Genomic DNA, 18,685 nt, shown 5'->3' with positions numbered 1-18,685 from the left:
GAAATAATGGAGAGGATTTACACTATCTTAACCACGACTCCAAAATTTATCTCTCATATCATATTGCCTGTTAACCAGTCAGAAGGCGAGAGGGGGCAGGGATACGTTTAGTGAATTAAACGGACTGTTCACTTCAACAATAAAAATTCAGGGATGGAAACATACACATTAACCTCACATCACATAACCAGCGCCCCACATGGGCGATGCTACACCTCTCTTGGACCACGACTCGACCTATAGTTCTCTCCATGTCTACTATAGTCTTTCCCATTGTGACTTCCGCTCCCCCGTTCTTGGCACCTTAATAGCTATCCCAAAAAAACATAGTCAGTGAGGTCTTCAATGCTTGGACAACGCCACGACAGTTCTATACTTACCAGTTACAATCTATAACGGGTTGGAAACAGAGAGTAATGGTGAGAGAGAAGGAGTGGCGGTAGGAAGGTGTTCCAAGAGGTATGCTTCAAGGATCGGTACTAGAACCCTTTCTGTTCTTAATATTTGGTAATGAATTGCCAGACCAAATGGATTCATTATTATTCTTGTTCGTGGATGATGCAAATCTAATGAGAAGTAATTAAACAGAATATGAAGTTTAAGTATTTAATATTCTGAATAAGAAGTGTTTAGTTGAACTTGGCCACGCTTCATGATACTCGGAGAGATGGTTGTTTGATTTCAATTCTGGTACGTAAATTAATGGGAATTGGAGCCGAAGAGAGAAGAGCCCAATAGCAGCAAAAGTGACAGTTCAATCAGAGAAAGAAAAATGATTTAGGATTTTATTAATACATAGCCCTGTATCTGACACCAGATGAATATTAACAAAACAACAGCAGAAACATTCATATAGTAAGCAAATGTTCTGGTAACATTTATTTGCGTTGAAAAAAAAGTACACCACACCTATCGCCGCCACAGCAAATGGAGTTGAGTCCCAAAGGTATCAGTCCTTGGACCTATACTGTTTCTGATATATGTAAATGATCTCCCAGAGGGAATAGACTCGCTCCTCTGAATATTTGCTGATGATGCAACAAGTATGAAGAGGATTAACACAGAGGAAAACTACAAGATGACCTAGACAAGCTGAAGGAATGGTCCAACAAGTGGCAACTAAAGTTCAACCCAAGTAAATGTAAAGTAATGAAACTAGGTGGAGGAAATGGAAGGCCAGACAGTGGATACCGAATGGGAGATGAAGTCCTTCACGAAACGGGCAGAGAGAAGGATCTAGAAGTCTGGTTTGGATTGACAGCACGCCGAACCTGTCTCTTGAAGCCCCACATCGAAAGAATAACATCGGCGGCGTATGCGAGGTTGGCTAACATCAGATCCGCCTTCAGAAACCTGTGTAAGGAGTGTTTCAGAACCTTGAATACCACGCATGTAAGACCAATCCTGGAGTATGCGGCCCCAGCATGCAACCCGTACCATGTCAAGCACATGATAAAGATGGAAAAAGTTCAGAGGTATGCCACTAGGCTAGTCCCACAACTAAGAGGCATGAGTTACGAGGAAAGGCTGCGTGAAATGCACCTCACGTCGCTGGAAGACAAAAGATCTCGGGGAGACATGATCACCACATACAAAATTCTCAGGGGAATTGACAGGGTAGACAAGGATGGAATATTTAACACGGGTGGTACACGCACAAGGGACCACAGGAGGCAGCTCAGAACCCAAATGAGCCACAGAGACATTAGAAAGAACTTTTTCAGTGTCAGAGTAGTTAGTAAATGGAATGCACTAGGAAGTGATGTGGTGGAGGCTGACTCCATACACAGTTTCAAATGTAGATATGATAGAGCTCGAGAAGCTCAGGAATCTGTACACCAGCAGATTGACGGTTGAGACGCGGGACCAAAGTGCCAAATCTCAACCCCCACAAGTACAACTAGGTGACTAGGTGAGTACAACCCACCACCACCACAACCACCCCCATCACCATCACCACCCCCGCCACTAGTACCACCACCATTACCTATCTAACGCGCACATTATCATAATCACCACCACCTTCACTATTGAATATCCCCCTTCTCACGAATTTTCATAAAATTACCATAATAACATTGCCTCCAATAAAAATCTACCATTAGCAGGAGCCATGCCCGTCAGCCTGGCAATATCTTCATGAGGCAAGGTCACGAGATTCATGAGAATCATGCAATAGCAAAAGAAAACATGTTGCATGACTCTAATGATTGTTATTTTGTCTAGTTACAATTACAATGAGCACTGATCATTCAGGGACTCGCTGTGAGTAGGAACTATGGTGTTTATATTCTAATTTAGATATACCAGATTTGATTCATGGTCGACGTGTCTCCACCCTGGCAGCTCTTCTTTTACTGTGATCTTTTATCTTCTGCTGCTAAGGTGTTCTCAATAACCACGTCGCATCTTCCCTCACATCCTGGTCTGTTTCTCAAACGTTTTAGAATCACATTATCCTGGATAATGGTCCAGGATGACCGTCCTGGACCATTATCACATACGACTTGATAATGGTTGACCAGACCACACACTAAAAGTTGAAGGGACGACGACGTTTCGGTCCGTCCTGGACCATTCTCAAGTCGATTGTGGACTTGAGATTGTGGACACCCACACCTTGATAATGGTGTGGGACAGACCGAAGCGTCGTCGTTTCTCCATCTTCTAATGTGTGCTTTGGTCATGATATCTTCAGCCACGTTATTGTGACTCGTCGTCTGCGTATTTAGGATATACGGTCAGGTGATATCGTGCCTACATAGTGCCTGTAGTCCCGTGGGTCTATGACTAAATAACACAGTGATGTTAAGATGTGGGATAATAGTATGAGAGACAATTCTCAGGATTTTCCAAACTGCCCCAAGAATATAATAATCAAATCCTTGTAATATATATTTGGAAATGTGTATTATGTAACAATTGAAGTAAATGTATTTTTTGTATAAAATACGATTAATATATGTGCACTGTGTGGATTTATGAGCCCCCTTGAGGGGACCTGTTATAGGAGGAAGAAATAGCTGTAGTTATTCTATCTTTTTCGAATGTATTTTATCATTTCATTAAACTTACTTGAACTTGAGCTGCGACTCCCCCTGATTATCTCGATTTAAATGAATCGCACTTTGTTATTCCATAAATAGTGCGCACAACTTCCCCTCCATCAAGCGACTTTTACGAACTCTAAATTTATCTTTTTGGTTTTCATAAGCAAAGTCTTTTATGCTCCTCAATAAATTATTGTTTTTTTTTCCGTAATCTTTATTCAATTATAACTTTACCATTGGATACCATTTCAATTTTTCAAACCAAAATGATTTTATTTAAAGTATTTTTATTTTGTGATGATTCGTAAAGGAATATTGAACTAACAAAACTTAACGTGACCCTCATCTCCCTTAAATATTTTTTGGTCTATTTAGACACCCAACCCACACAACTGACGACACCCAACCCACACAACTGACGACACCCAACCCACACATCTGACGTCATGCAACCCACACATCTGACGTCACCCAACCCACACATCTGACGACACCCAACCCACACAACTGACGACACCCAACCCACACACCTGACGTCACCCAACCCACACATCTGAAGGTAAAGGAAGTGACGATGTTTCTGCTCGTTCTGGACTATTATGAACCTTTCACTAAGGCCGACCACTCATAGCAATTCATAATGCACAGCCAATCAGAATTTCACAGCAAATACATATTCAATCAAAATTCCTAGGCCTAACATGCAGCATAATAGCCATGTTCAATGCTCTAGTCTTCTAGCACTCCCCCATTCCCAACAGCCTCCAAATTTTTCTTTCTATAATATTCTGCAGCCTCTCTATCATCTTATCTGCTAAAGTAAACCGCATTCGCTTAGCTAATTATTATTTTTTCTTGATATGTAGCTCTTTTCTCGGCTCGTCTCCATTCATTCTCCATCAATGGTCCTATTTTCTTCCTATGTACCTTTCTCTCCACCTCACTCGCAGAACCTCCATCCTTCTCCTGTAACCTCATCCCCTGCTGGGCGCCCCACTAACCATACCTGGTCAAGGATCTCATAGCATTCGACCGTCAGAAACCTCCCCCAAGAACTCCTCGCATACTCGGTCACATCGCGCTGTCATATTTCCATGGGCGGCGAATTGACATGTTTTGACAGACCAACAGCTACTTACAGCAAAACAGATGACAGGCCTCAAAACAGCCACTACCGAAAAAAGATCATCAAGTATGTCCATCTCTTTAGGAACAAGAATAGCGAGGGTCCGAAATGAGGACTCAAAGGACCAACTATCCTCTCCATTTAGGGCGGTTTCGCTAGTCGGTCAGTATAGGACTCTGAGCTCTGCGGCGCCGGTACTTATGCGTCAATTCAGCGTTGTCATAAGTTCGAGTCTGGATATGGAGATGATGGCTAGAGGCTGTGTAAGACGAGATTATCTTCGGTGTTCGCATATCTGGTAAACTAGAGAGTTTTTGCCGGAGTGCTGGTGGACGACTGCTGGAGTTGGCGAAGAAGAAACGTCAAGAACTGATTAATTATCCATCGGAATGTAACCTTTCTACTTCACTTGTCGGTGTTTTTGTCAGAAGATGAAAAATTAATAATCGGAGCTATTTAGACTTCGCCTCGATATGGGGATGGAAGCACCTAATTATTTACAAATATTATACAGAACACAGTTAAAAATCACTAATTACAATGAAATACGATTTGTAATTTGCTTTTCCCTATTTACATATGACTACTGAATAAGCTTAATATACGCGGTAATACAAAATAAATAATGTCAGTAGTGCAAGATATCCATAGCTAGCGTATAATGGTGCCTGTTCCTCACAAAGAATGCTGCTCTTGGTATAAAATCTCAGAGATAAATCTAAGCTACACACCTTAGAGGCCATCTGTGAATCTCTCTAACTACATAAATATCTGTAACAATTTATTAAAGGGATATAAAGCTGTCTCCCTCTACATTTATTGGTCGTGAAATCAACACTTTGCCTCGCAGACTTCCACAAGGTCAGACGAGAGCGTCAGTAAAGATGTATTCCACACAACCTGTTATAGTCGTTCAGCGCACGGTTTATCGATTACACCGGGACCTTACTGAAGAAAACGGGTTGAGATCCCACTTGACGGTGACTTGTCGATAAGATCGGATGCTCCTGGCTAAGGTGACATCTATATAACTTCTTTCGTTAGAGGCGACACACACACACACACACACACACCTGGTGAAAGCTCTCTGGTCTCTCTTATGAGTCTAATTAGGTTACTTAAGTCCAAGTTAATGCTAACTGGGGACAAGGCGTTAGGTTTAATTTGATCGTGTTAAATGGAAGGATGTAACCGGCCACGCTTGAGGATGGTGAGGGACGAGTCGGAGCTGGCACATCCCCTTCGTTATCCTCTGGCCAGGATATCTTTCATTCTTTCTCTTATTGGTTTATTTTTGTTTGTACTGTTTTATTTCTTGCCTGTTTGTTTTAATATGAGTGGTGTAATGATATGTCTGAGGCTCATTTCTGTGTGACAACTTGGCAGTGTTAAATTTGAGTTTTTGTTCAGTATAATAATGAGAATTTATATTATTTGAATAGCTATTATTATTATTGAAGTACCTGGTCCTGAATATTCGGTAATTATCGCGGCATTATCTATAAATCGTCCCATGTAAAGTGGATGGTTTTTAGACGATTAATCAGCAACTAAAACTCTGTCACACACACATACACGCGAGCGATGTAGATAAGTAGATACGATAAGAGCCTCAAATGTAGATATGATAGAGCCCAATAGGCTCAGGTACCTGTACACCAGTTGACTGGCAGTTGAGAGGCGGGACCAAAGATCCCAAGATCCACTCTCCCAAGCACAACTAGGTGAGTACAACTAGATGAGTACACGACCTGACAGAGGAAATTGAGTCATTTATATCCATGTTTGCCGACGATAGAAAACAGATGAGGAGAATGACAAACACCAATGACAGCGGGAGGCTACGGGGAGATGTGAGCGGGCCCTGGGCTGACAGTCGCTCCGACTCCATCTTTGATATGTGGAAAATACTGAGAATATGAGCGGAGAAATACAGGCTAAAAAGACCGAGAGTTCCCAGAAAAGGGAACTGAAAGTGTATATCACCAAACACGATCACATATCACACTTCAGCAGTGTATGAAAATATGCAAGGTAAGGAAATTATGAGGAGAAAACAGCCCGCATGACTATTTAGTACATGGAAGGGATATGAGGACATAGAGCTGGTATTGGACAGAGGGAACGAATGGTGCTCAATTACTTGGACCGTCGGGGATCGAACGCCGTTCTGCATGAACCGAGACGTCCGCTGCACCGACGAGTCTACACAAACAGCAGCCTATACTGACAGTCCGGTAGGAGGCGTCAGAAGCACACGCCTTAGACCACTACACGTGTTGTAGCAGTCACGTTACGTCACGTTACACGTTACGCAGCAGTCACGTTACATGTGGTGTACATCACATTAATGTGATTTCTTTTGTGTGTACTTCAACTTTAATTTCAGCATGAAGAATAGCCGCATGGACTCATGAATATACAACATAATATCGGACGTACAGTCAGCAACCTTTGCTTTCTACATAACCCATGTCCAAGAACACCGAAAACAGAGAAAGACATCAGTATGTAAAGGATGAGGCCACCAATTTCCACTTTATACAGCATCCACGTGTAGCCGCGAGATGAGAGACAGGGCAGAAGGCAGTGGTTCACATCACTTGTTACATATTCATGAAAATATAAATCTACCATTCTGAACCCAGAAGTCAGATTCATTGCAGGAAAGTATGTAAAAAAAAAGTCTAGGCTGAATCACTCTCGTAACTCATCAAAAAGTGTTTCATGTGTTATACTTAAGTATTAGATTTAAGCAATTTATGATTACTTTTAAAAAGCAACAGTCTAAAGTGTAGAAGTGGCTGAATACCCAACACTTACTTGACTAGATAAATCCCGTCATTATTCAAATTAGGTAAGATATGCCTTTCTTCGCGGCATTGTTGAGAGTGTGTTCCACTTCAACTTATCACAATATTTAAGACAAATTAATTAGCGCAAACAAAAAACCTCGACGTCTTTCTGACAACTCCTGCATTTTCCCCCACTACTTATGACAATATAAATCTCAATGATTTTTGTCCATTATAACTTACTTTGATCTTGTTGCAGAACCAGTTGATTCCTCTCAATTTGGCATTTATTTTTACAATCCAATTTGCATATTAAATTCATATTATCTCGTAAATTTAAAACTCCACGCTTCCTCTTACAATTCGCAACGATAACACGAGTTTTGAGTTACTCGTGATTAATGCATCGCTTTGAATATTATACGTTTAATATGTATTTGCAAAATAACACAAGCAATATTATAGGAAAATAAAGTTTCCCTCAAGTACCATTTCCCTGCTTCATTCCAAATAAGAGCAGAATAAGTTATAGGTGACAGATCCCTCACAACTAAATGGGTCTCGTCGGCTCCTGCTTTGCTGAAAATGGGTCATAGGTGCTTCTAAACTGCTTTTAGTTTGTTTCATAGGTTCCTACACTGCTAATAATGGGTCATAAATATTCCTCCACTGATAATTGTAAGTCACATAGGCTCTTACACTGTTAATAATGAGTCGAATTGGCTCCTACATTGATAAAATGGGTCACATAGGTTCCGGCACTGCTAATAAGGGGGACATATAGGCTCCTATACTGGTACAAATGGGTCACATAGGCTCCTACGTTGCTAATAATGAGTCACATAGTCTCCTACACTGCTACATTGGGGTCACATAGGCTCCTACTCTGCTAACAATGGGTCTCGTAGCTACTACATAGCTAATAATCTAGTCACATAGGCTTCTAATGCTGTTAGATGGATCTCGCAGGCTCCTACCCTATTGTTAAAAAGTGTTACAGGATCCTACGGCCCTAATGGGGTCTAACTGGAATCTATAGTGCATATAATGACAAATAATTCGGCAGAACTAATATCAGGTTTCAGGATATTCTACATGGCTAATAGTGAGTGATATAATCCTTCAGAGCTAATATAACTCATCGGATCTTATAGAGGACAATAAAGCGTTTAATGGGACTCGTGGGTTTCTACATAAAATATCTCTCTCCCATGTTCATTGTCATACACTTGCTGGGATTGAACTCTAGCAGCCATTCCCACTCCAATGGCTTAGGTCCTTGTGCAAAACCAACCACCTGGATAATCTCTTTAATAGAAAACGCTAATGTGTGCGCTCCCAGAATGACCTCCCAACTCACCATACGTCAACGTATTGACTAAATTCAGGTCTTTCGACCATTGGTATTATTTATATGCAAAAATGTATCTGACCAGCCAATTTAATTTGCGAGCACCATACATAAATTGTGAGATCAGTTCAGAAATACAGAACCAGCACTTTAAGACAAGTGTAGGATAACACAGTGAGACACAGTGATAACCTGTGAGACCAGTGTAGGAATACAGTGGCATTTTGTAGATTTCTCCTAATACGAAGAAGATAACTGGAAAATATCCAAAAGATTGCTATGAGACCTGCCAGTGAACTGTAAGGATTTAGTTACCGGAATGTGGTAGGTTAATGGCGACTAAATCTCACTAGAAAAGGTAAACAAATTCTTTGAGAATCTTAAGGTATTGTATACAGTACTCTGTAGATTCTCATCTATATATAATAGAATTTATATAATATAATTGTATGATATCTTAAATATCATACAATTATATTATATAAGCAAGAAGGGGCAAGTTAATATAAAAAATGCAGATGACCTATAGGGATGTTAGAAAACATATATTTAAAGTCATTAGTGTACAATTTAGACTACTGTATCAAAGCATGGAGACAACATCTTCAGAAGGACATAGCTGCTCTGGTGAGTGCGACACCAGGCAAAACAAATCCTTCCAGAGCTAAGTCAACTCGCGTATTAGGAACGGTTGAGGGCCACACGGCTAACAACACTGCAAACCAGACATGACTGGGCGGATCTCATTGAAACTTAAAATACTGAACCATTTGGAGAATGTTGAACTGGACAAATTATTTAAAAAGTCACATTAGTTAACACAAACAAGGAGAAACTGTTTCAAGCTCAATAAGCTACAAGTAAGATTGTGAACAGGATATGCTTTTTCACCCACAAGGTTATACATCCATGGAACCGCCTACCCCCCGAAACCGTAACTGCCAAAACTTACATTTTAAAGTCCAACTGGAAAAGATTATCAAGGGAAATGGGGAGACCTTACACAAAACAACCGGTCTTCGTCGGGGCCACTAGTGTTAGTGGCTCGTGGGTATATTCGGGTAAACTGAAATTATTACTGATGTCAAGGTACATAATGTTACCAACATTTCCACTATGAACTGCTTTAAAAGTGCTGGAAAAGAGGAAACATAATTAATCAACAAATTTGTATAAATTACGTTACGAGCCCAGCGTAAAGGCATGTTGTGAAGAATTTATCTATGATTTTCGACGTTTATAGCAATGGGTTTTCCGATCATTGATTCAAGCAATTTTGCCACGATAAGCTTTATTGGCAAATAGTTTGGCAGCAGTAATCTATTACCCTTTTGATAAATTGGAACACCTTCGCAACCCTCCACAATTCTCGTTAAATTGTGTTAAATTAAATTTGTTAAATTGCATTGATTTATTTAACAAAGTCGATTTATTAGACACGAAAACCGTAAAAACAGTAAACTAGACAAGAAGTAAACAAGGTTTACTAGACAAGGTCACACAATGTACTTCATCTGATCTTCAGTACTTGTTAGGTTTTAATTAAAGATATTAATTTATCTTTATATAATAACTTCCTCCCTTGTAAAAACTGAACTATCAAGCTTGTCATCTTCACCACTTAAACTTCAGGAAAAAAAAGTTACATACATATCTAGGCAATGCAGATATAGTGTACATATTTACAATATCACTAATTTCCTTTTCATCATCGTTGTTTGATCCGTCTCACTATTCACCGGAGAAGTCTTCACCCTAATCTTTGTTTGTAAGTAATTATCAAAAGAAGACACAAAGCCGGGAAGTGTATGTACGTGTATGTGAATGAACCGTTTAGGATGTCATTGCATGTCTTGCTGTTTGAGCTGGGTATTCTGTTTTTTTTTTCTTGTTCAGATAATATTTAACACTTCTTTTTAGCTTATTTAATAAATTGGTGTTCTACATTAAAGTCTCAATTCACTTGAGAACAGCTGTATTAAGTGTCATGGTTAGGTGTTCTCTTCTGCATTATCAACTTATTCTATATATAACAAGTCTCTGGAAACCAAACAACTACCAGAGCGTTGAAAGACAGCCAATGGACTCTCACGAGCGATTTCTGTCTGTTTCGAGCCCTAGTCATAGGGAGTTGACTAGGATTTATCCAATCAATAAAAGGGATCCTAGTTATAAAGTGATTGGCGAGTTGTATTCCAGGGGAAAACTAGTAGGTAAAGCTTCAGACGAGTTATAGGATGGGAAAACTTCCTAACAGGATTCAGAAAAGTGTTAAATTAAATAGCAAATGTTGAGTTACTTATATAATGCTAACTTATATATGATGTTAAATATCGTTAAAAAAAAGCTAGTAGAACACATTGGAAGAAGGTCATTTATAGCATAACACTACAAACAAGGGTTATATTCACCGAGAGGTGCATATACACTGACTATTTATGTTAAACCTGTCATTATGTTCAAGACTAAAGTATGTTTACTAGTTGGGGAGTAAGCACTGTGGTGGGCTTAGCTCCCCGCCCATGAGAGGAATTAATTAAAACACAATTTTGCTCCAGAAACTAGATAAAAGCCTTTGACTCAACGACAAAGACCAGAAAAGATTGGGCACACTAAATATTGATGCACAAACACACAGATGCATGATGAACAGACTTTCAACACATGAGACTCCTACTCAGAGAATAGTAAAGTTGGATGAGTGTTATAGTGGGCAAGGATAAACTCTAACATGGAAGCCAAAGGTTACATTAAGAGAGGCGATATCACTGAAGAGCTGTAATGAATCGCATGTACACAGGTCGGAGATAGAGCACGTTATTTCTCGTAAAAGTCAACAACCTAACATAGGAAACAGCTCCTTTATATCAGTGTTTGCTTATTACGTAAAAATAATGATGAGGATAATAATAACAAATAGGAACTTCGAAACCTTATCACATTCCAAATGTGGTATGAAAAATGGCTGCAAGATTTTAACTAAATTACAGTATTGGGATAGGTACAGGAGTGAATCTTCTTTATTCAATGCTTTACAGCAGCACTGAATGAAGGAGATATAGATTTCTGAATCAGAAAAGGGAAAGGACTTAAAAGAATACATTACCCCAAATCTCTAGCTAGAAGCACACATTTACCAAACAATGTCAGCGGCTTTTGTCAAACTGGCCAACGCTCTGTAGCCTTTCATGAACCTAGACAAAGGAGATCTTCTGTGTTATAAATACAATTTATGTGAGACTCACTTCTAAGTATGCAGCCCAGCATGGCACTCATACCCGAAATAAATCACAAAACAATATTAGAAAATATTTAAATATATTTCGTTCCTGAACTGTGGGGAGTGAGCTAGGTTAATAGACTGAGTCAGCTGGATCTTACAACTCTAAAGGAGAGGAGGAATAGGGAGGACATGATAACGACATATACAATTGCATGGACGATTGGCAGGACTGGGAATAGTAGAACGAGAGGACATAGGTAGGAACTAGACATGCAAATGATCCAGAGATGTCAGGAAAGAACTTCTTCAGTGTTAAGAGTTGTGAATAAAGGGAATGGGTTAGACGAAAATGTGGTTGAAGATAACGCATTACATAAATTTAAATGTATTAAAAGAGTAATGAATCATTGCACTAAATTATGTAATGTTTGGAAGGAGAGGCTAGGCGCTAATACCCGACCATGAAAGCATTTCTGTGTGAGTATACATAACATACATGCACACAAGACAGAATTCAAACCGAAAAGAGAAGGATAGGGTAATTCAATCTTCCTTATCAGTATAGATTTTGACATTGAAGGGTTATAGCAGGAACGAAAGTTTCTTGGAGTGGGCTGAAAAGTAATTTTAAGCCAAACAAATAACAAGTTTGAGGATAAGAATAGGGTGAAAATTCCTGAAATACAGTATACAGTAAAAGAGAAGTCACCTTCCCTCTACAGAAAAAGACTAAGACTGGGTGTTAGACATAACTCCAGTTCTAACACCACAGGCACACATGCACAAAATGTATCATCAGCATATGCTAACCTGGACAATGTCTTACGCTAAAAGGAACCATCTGGACGTTATACCCAACCAAAGCAACATCACCTCGTGACTATGCTGCCCCTGAGTGGAAACCTCTCTAAAGAAACTGCAAAACCTCTAAACCTATGCAACAAGGCTCGTTCGTGATCTAAGAACACTGAACTGTAATACAGTAGTTCATTGGGAAATTGGACCTCACCACACTAGGAGAACCGAAGGAACAAACAGATAAGATAAACACATGGAATTTTTTTAAGATTTCACTAAGTAGACAGACAAGAATTGATCAAACTGAGAAGGAGCTAAACAATGCCACATAGATGAAAATCCGTGACACATAAGCCACAAATTTTCATGAAGAAATGCAGCACAAGATTCGTAAATACATGCATAAATATGTATTTATTATGGGTGATATAAGTCATTGCATTGAACTAGTGATGGTTGAAATATGTGGCTTAAGAGCTTACTCTCGAACCTCAAAGCACGTCAAGGAGACACTTTTAAATACGCTCCACCATAAAGAAGTTCTATTAACACAACTATTGTGGAAGGTGCCTAATTAAACCTTCTTAACTCTATACATATTAACAACAGATTTCGTTGACTTAAGAATGTTCAGAAAAGCATTTGTTTGTTAATTATAGCTGCTAATGCATTCATATATTTTTTCTGTCAGGTGGGTAGAGGTACAGATGACTTTTGACTCCTGTTAACAGGCTGAGAGCTTTCCCTTCCTATAGCTCATACAAAATCTTACACACACTGGTTTTCCCTTGAACATGACATGCAACTCAGTTAATAAAAAGGTATCCAATTACTGCTGGGTGAACAGAGGGTGAACAGTCAAGGATTAGCACCCAGACAATCCTCCCTAGCCAGAAATCGAACCCAAACTCAATTGCTCGTGAGGTGCACGTTTAATGTTATGACTATACCACTTCAGTTTCCCAAAATGGTAACTTTATTTCAAAATAGAAAATGTATCTAAATTCTATTACAAAAATTATTTGACTTAAACATTGTTTACAAGGGCTACAAATAACAAACTACAGTATTTATTATATGTTGTGAGGTTTGAAATTATGGTTCAATTCACCTATAGTCAATAAAGGAATTTATACAACTTATTTTATAGGTTTAATTGATTGAGAACACAACCATTTATGTAAGAAAGTATGATACTATGTATATGTAAGTATGCATGTATGTATGTATGTACAAAATCATACAACAAATTCTTAGCACTCTCTCATTTTCTCTTTTTGCATTAAATATAATACATTACAAGCTGCATCAGATCATATTCAATACATATAAATTGGTATTCCACGGTCTAAACACAACATGTTAGAGCCATCATGTATTACAATTATTGTACGGTTTGAGGACCAGTGTTTACTCAAGATATTCTGTTACCTAAAAGATAGAATTAACACTTCTGTTATATTACAGTTGCCTCTCAAATAGATAATACTGGTATTAAAATCTCTATTGCATTACAGCTGTTTCTCAGATAGACAATATTGACATCTATATTAAATTACAATTGTCTCTCAGATAGATAATACTAACACCTGTATTTTGTTAAACTTGACCATTCTGATAGATAATACTATAGCTTTTAGTAGATAATACTACAGTTGTGTTGTACAGATATTGCTAACTCTTGTATTACCGTATTGTTATTTATTAGTTACATAATACTAACAGCCCTGTCCTGCCTTCCTTATTCTTGGTCGAGTCATTCATCAAACTTAATTTGGAATTAAAATGCAACTTTATTTACTTTATTTGATAGTATTTACGATCCCTAGTCGTTATTTATATCTAATTACTTATTATCTACCAGCCCATACTCCTGAAATGATATTAATTATAGTAATTTTTTAGTTGAAGGTACCAATATGTAGTGATGGACCACTACAATGTTCACTTTCGCAGTTTTATTTTTATAGCCTGGAAAAAATAAAGCTAAACACCAGACATATACATTCTTAGGCCTAGTATAGCACATACATATGCGCTACATTAGGCCTAACATAGTGTGCAATAAGCCTAGAACTGCTAGGAGATGTTAGATTAATCTTATATTTATGTTGTGGTAAAAAAAATAGTTTCCCTTTCGGTTAAATTCAGTGATACAAAAAGTTAACTTTTTGGTGATCCATCACTACACATTGGTACTTTCAATCAAATACGTTACAATAAGTACAGTACTGTACTATCATTTTAGAAGGATGGGCTGGTAGATACACACATACTGGAGCGAAGGGTGCTCTGTAGATATGCTTAATCTTCTCCAGCTGTTTCTCTATGTGGTTGCCTGCACTCCTGTGATGTGTTCAACAAAACTGGGAAGAGTGAGGCCCACTGAGGTACCAAGTAACATTTGCAAGGTTTGCTGTATAAAGTATTTCCTGGTTTGCAACGGTACACATAGCAGCTGAACATGGCCATATCTGTAGCTAAATTACAGCTCCATTACAAAGGTATCATATGTACTGTATATTCATGATTTATTGAAAGGAAACTACATTTTTGTATTGGAAAACAGTAAGTGTGGTATAATTTATGCAGTGATCATTACAGTCCATTCACATCCTAGACGTCCCGGGCTCGATTCCCGTAGAGGATGATGCGCTTGTACAAGTTTCCTTACACCTGATGCACCTGTGAATAGGTACCAATAAGATAAGCAAATATTATAGGTTGCGTCCTTTAGAAGGACAGTAGTTGGCCTAGGGGTCCTAAATAAGCCTATTAGGCTGGCTAAATGAGTAGCCATTTACAATTAACAAACACAAGAATGGAAATATTGACACTCATCTCCGAAACATAACATTTTGTTTATTTTTTTAACTGGCAGATATATACAGTTTTGTCTTATTGTATTTACTGTTTAAACTTCCTGCTGTATGTACAATAGTTAGGTTTGACCTGTGTAGGTCCATGCTCTCACACAGTAGTTAACATGTAATCCAAAGCCCTGCTAGACAACTGCAATATCACATAGTTGCCATGCCTAGTGTTAGATATTGTTAATGTTAGTTGCCATGAAGCCATTATTATTTTTAGAATATTAGTATATACTACTACAACAACAATACTCCCATGAAGCCCAGTACACTGTTAGATAATTGCCATGCATTCCCCTATGCAGGTTTGTTATACAGTTGCCATGTAAACACCATACAGGTTTGTTAGATAGTTGCCAAATATGCCCCCACACAGGTTTGGTAGACCATTACCATATATATGCCCCACACAGGTTTGTTAAGACAGTTGTCATATATGCCCCATTTAGTTTTGTTAGTTGCCATGTATGCCCCATGCAGGTTTGTTAGACAGTTGCCATGTATGCCCCACACAAACCTCTCTAGAACCGAATTTGTTAACAATTATCTCACAAATTCGGATCTACAGGGTAGATGTAGAGCATTAACTTAGGGGTTAAAGGAACGGAAGCGGGAGGATTGTTAGAGCCAGGTGGTGGTCAGCATGACTGTGCTTGCTTCCGTTTACTAAACCAACACTCATTGATAATCTTGAACTTACTAGTATATATATGTTGATGATTTTCTCACAGATATATGGCTACAAATTAAGGTCATATATGCAGAATAGACTTTTTCTATTGAACTGAAATTTATTTCTGTTTATTGAAATATTGACTGTAATGAATATATTGACTGTAATGAATATATCGTTCCTTGATTGTTTTATATAAATTAATTATTTAAGTATCACACTGAAATTACTACATTTGTTTCATATCATATCTACAGTACTTTTAAAACGTTATGCTAATAATTAGAGGACTTTCTGATAGTTATTATAGAAGATTTATTATGAGTTATATTAATATTTCAATCAGTTATCAATATTTTTTTAATAATTTTATCAATACCTAGTCTCCAGGTCGTTTGGAATATTATATTTAATTGATAAGTCATGCATATTGATACTGAACTCAGAATGAATCAGAAATGCATTCAATCTTAAGTTTTCTATGAGATAGTCTGAAATTGGTATTATTAAACTTTGACATTATTAAACAAGTAAACTGAGTCAGCTAAGATTTTGAATTTTCAGTTTAGACACGGAGCCACAACTCACTGCTTGGCACCAGGGAACCAAAACAGGATGTAAGAAATATAGGATTAAGGAAAAAAGAGAGTTGATCTTCTTGAAGAGTTTCTTGAAGAGTCTTCTTCGTAGATGTTCGGAGGCTTATGATGTCTTCTAATGGTTTTTGAATTTCTGTTCATTGCCTTCTTCGTTCAAATTAATTACTATTTCCTCGACGTCTGATGAGGAGTGAAACATGTAGGTTCGTCCAGTTATATCTTCAAGAAAGAGAGGGAGTTGCATGTTGTCCAGAGTCTGTGAGTGCTGCCTCCTGCTTTGACCTGTAAGACAAAGATCATATTAATGATGCGGAATGAGTCAACGGTGATAACTGCATATAAAATATATCTATGTATAAAAAGCATGTGTAGTATTGAAGGAAAAACAAAGATACAAACACAAAAAAGAGGCACATATTAAGAGATAAGGATGAGAAAAGCCTTAAAGAACAACATATCATACTTTCTCTGGTCTTGTGCCAGAAACCATAAATCACAGGATCTGGCACTCCGGCGTTTCCTCCCATGACCCTCCTCCCATCACTAAATCTGGCAAAACAGCGTTCACTCCCCATGAGCCTCCTCCCATCACAAGAGCTGGCACTCCAACATTCCCTCCCATGAGCCTCCTCCCTCATGCATACTTGCAAATTTCACCATAAATATTTGGAAACTTACAAAGATCAACTACATGTCAGCTGAAATCTACAAAAATTACTCCACTTTAAATTGTCTCTATTGGATGATTTATGATGCATATGTATCCCGATGACTCAAATATGTTCCATTTTTATACCGAGACAAATTTCACACGACAGAGAGAAGATATTTTGAAAATTAAACAAAATGGAACTATTTGCCCCTGATTTGTTTTTGCGTTGAGATCTAAAAACTGTGTGGTATTAATTAAATGTTCCTGGGATACAATACAGTACTTCTTTCTATGGGACATGAGTTGAACAGGTTAAATAGAAATGTTTTGATAGTTGTATGGTCAAAGGAAATCAATATATGAAACCTAGCCTCAATGTGTTGACGTCACAATAGTGACATCAACGACATCATAAGGAAACACACCAGAGTCCAGTGTCCAGTTCAGAGATAGAGAGGAAATTACATTTTTATATGTCCCAAAATGAAGATAATCATACTTATCGCAAAGACGAAAACAACGTTATTCTCCTGGAGGAATCTAAAGCATTCTAATCGAGAATACACCTGTATTCACCCTGACTGGAACCTGCAAAAACCAGTCAAACAGATAGAGCCCCAACCTCGTGGAAGCAGAGGAACTCAACAGGTATAGGGGACTGAACCAACAATATTACTTTGTCCTAATAGCTTCAGACTCTCGCTTCACAGAAAAAGTGCTATAAGAGCTTTCCAAACCCTCCACACTGAGAAAACTTTCAGTACCCATTTGGTGTTCGAGAAGCTCAAGAAAGGTTCACAATCTCAAACCATCCATCGTAATAATATTTTGGTTTCCAAATTTATATAAATAATTACTGTAGTACAACATAATGATCTGATGCAAAAAATATGAAAATCTGAGTGTGTTGATAACTTTCAGAATACTCCTCAAAAACACATTAAAATACTCCACAAAAGAATACAAAAACACCCAACAGAAGCACGTAAAAGCAAAAAAACAACAACAACAAAAAATAAAGGATAACGATACTGCCCCTGTTACCTAGCAGTAAAATAGGTACCTGGGTGTTAGTCAGCTGTCACAGGCTGCTTCCTGGGGTGGAGGCCTGGTCGAGGACCGGCCGCGGGGACACTAAAATGCCCCGAAATCATCTCAAGATAACCTCAAGATATACTGTACTCATATCATAATACCAGTTAACTAGAGAGTACTAACTAGATACCTGTACTGTACTCATAATTAACGTCTTAATGTTCATAATACCAGTTAACTAGAGATAGAAATACATAGAGTTTCATGCCACTATCAACAAAAAAAACAATAAATCCAATCGATTCTATAATTGAAAATAATTAATATGTGAATTGAGAAATCAAACACCAATAAAATGAAAGTGGAGCACAGTTAATGTTATTCCGAGAAGCGACACCTAGATACTGCTTTATATATATTTATAAAATACTTTCTGTTTTATATTTATCTATAAAATACTTTATATGTATTTGGTACTCTTCAACACAATAAAAATGTAAATTTGTTGACTAA

At 38.0% G+C, this 18,685-nt stretch overlaps 1 long non-coding RNA gene across 2 annotated transcripts in view; it reads right to left on the bottom strand.

The window, feature by feature from the left end:
- Window positions 1-13,596: 13,596 nt before the first annotated feature.
- The window catches only part of LOC123761328 (uncharacterized), a 57,756-nt gene continuing 52,667 nt past the window's right edge, over window positions 13,597-18,685 (bottom strand). For both annotated transcript variants that reach the window (XR_006773218.2, XR_006773217.2), the window contains one exon: window positions 13,597-16,767. This is a non-coding gene — a long non-coding RNA (uncharacterized lncRNA). The remainder of the gene's footprint in view (window positions 16,768-18,685) is intronic.

This window comes from Procambarus clarkii, chromosome 7 (assembly GCF_040958095.1).
Source record: "Procambarus clarkii isolate CNS0578487 chromosome 7, FALCON_Pclarkii_2.0, whole genome shotgun sequence".
Classification (NCBI taxonomy): Eukaryota; Metazoa; Arthropoda; class Malacostraca; order Decapoda; family Cambaridae; genus Procambarus; species Procambarus clarkii.
Note: the sequence above shows the minus strand (reverse complement) of the source record. Positions and strands in the feature narration are given on the sequence as shown.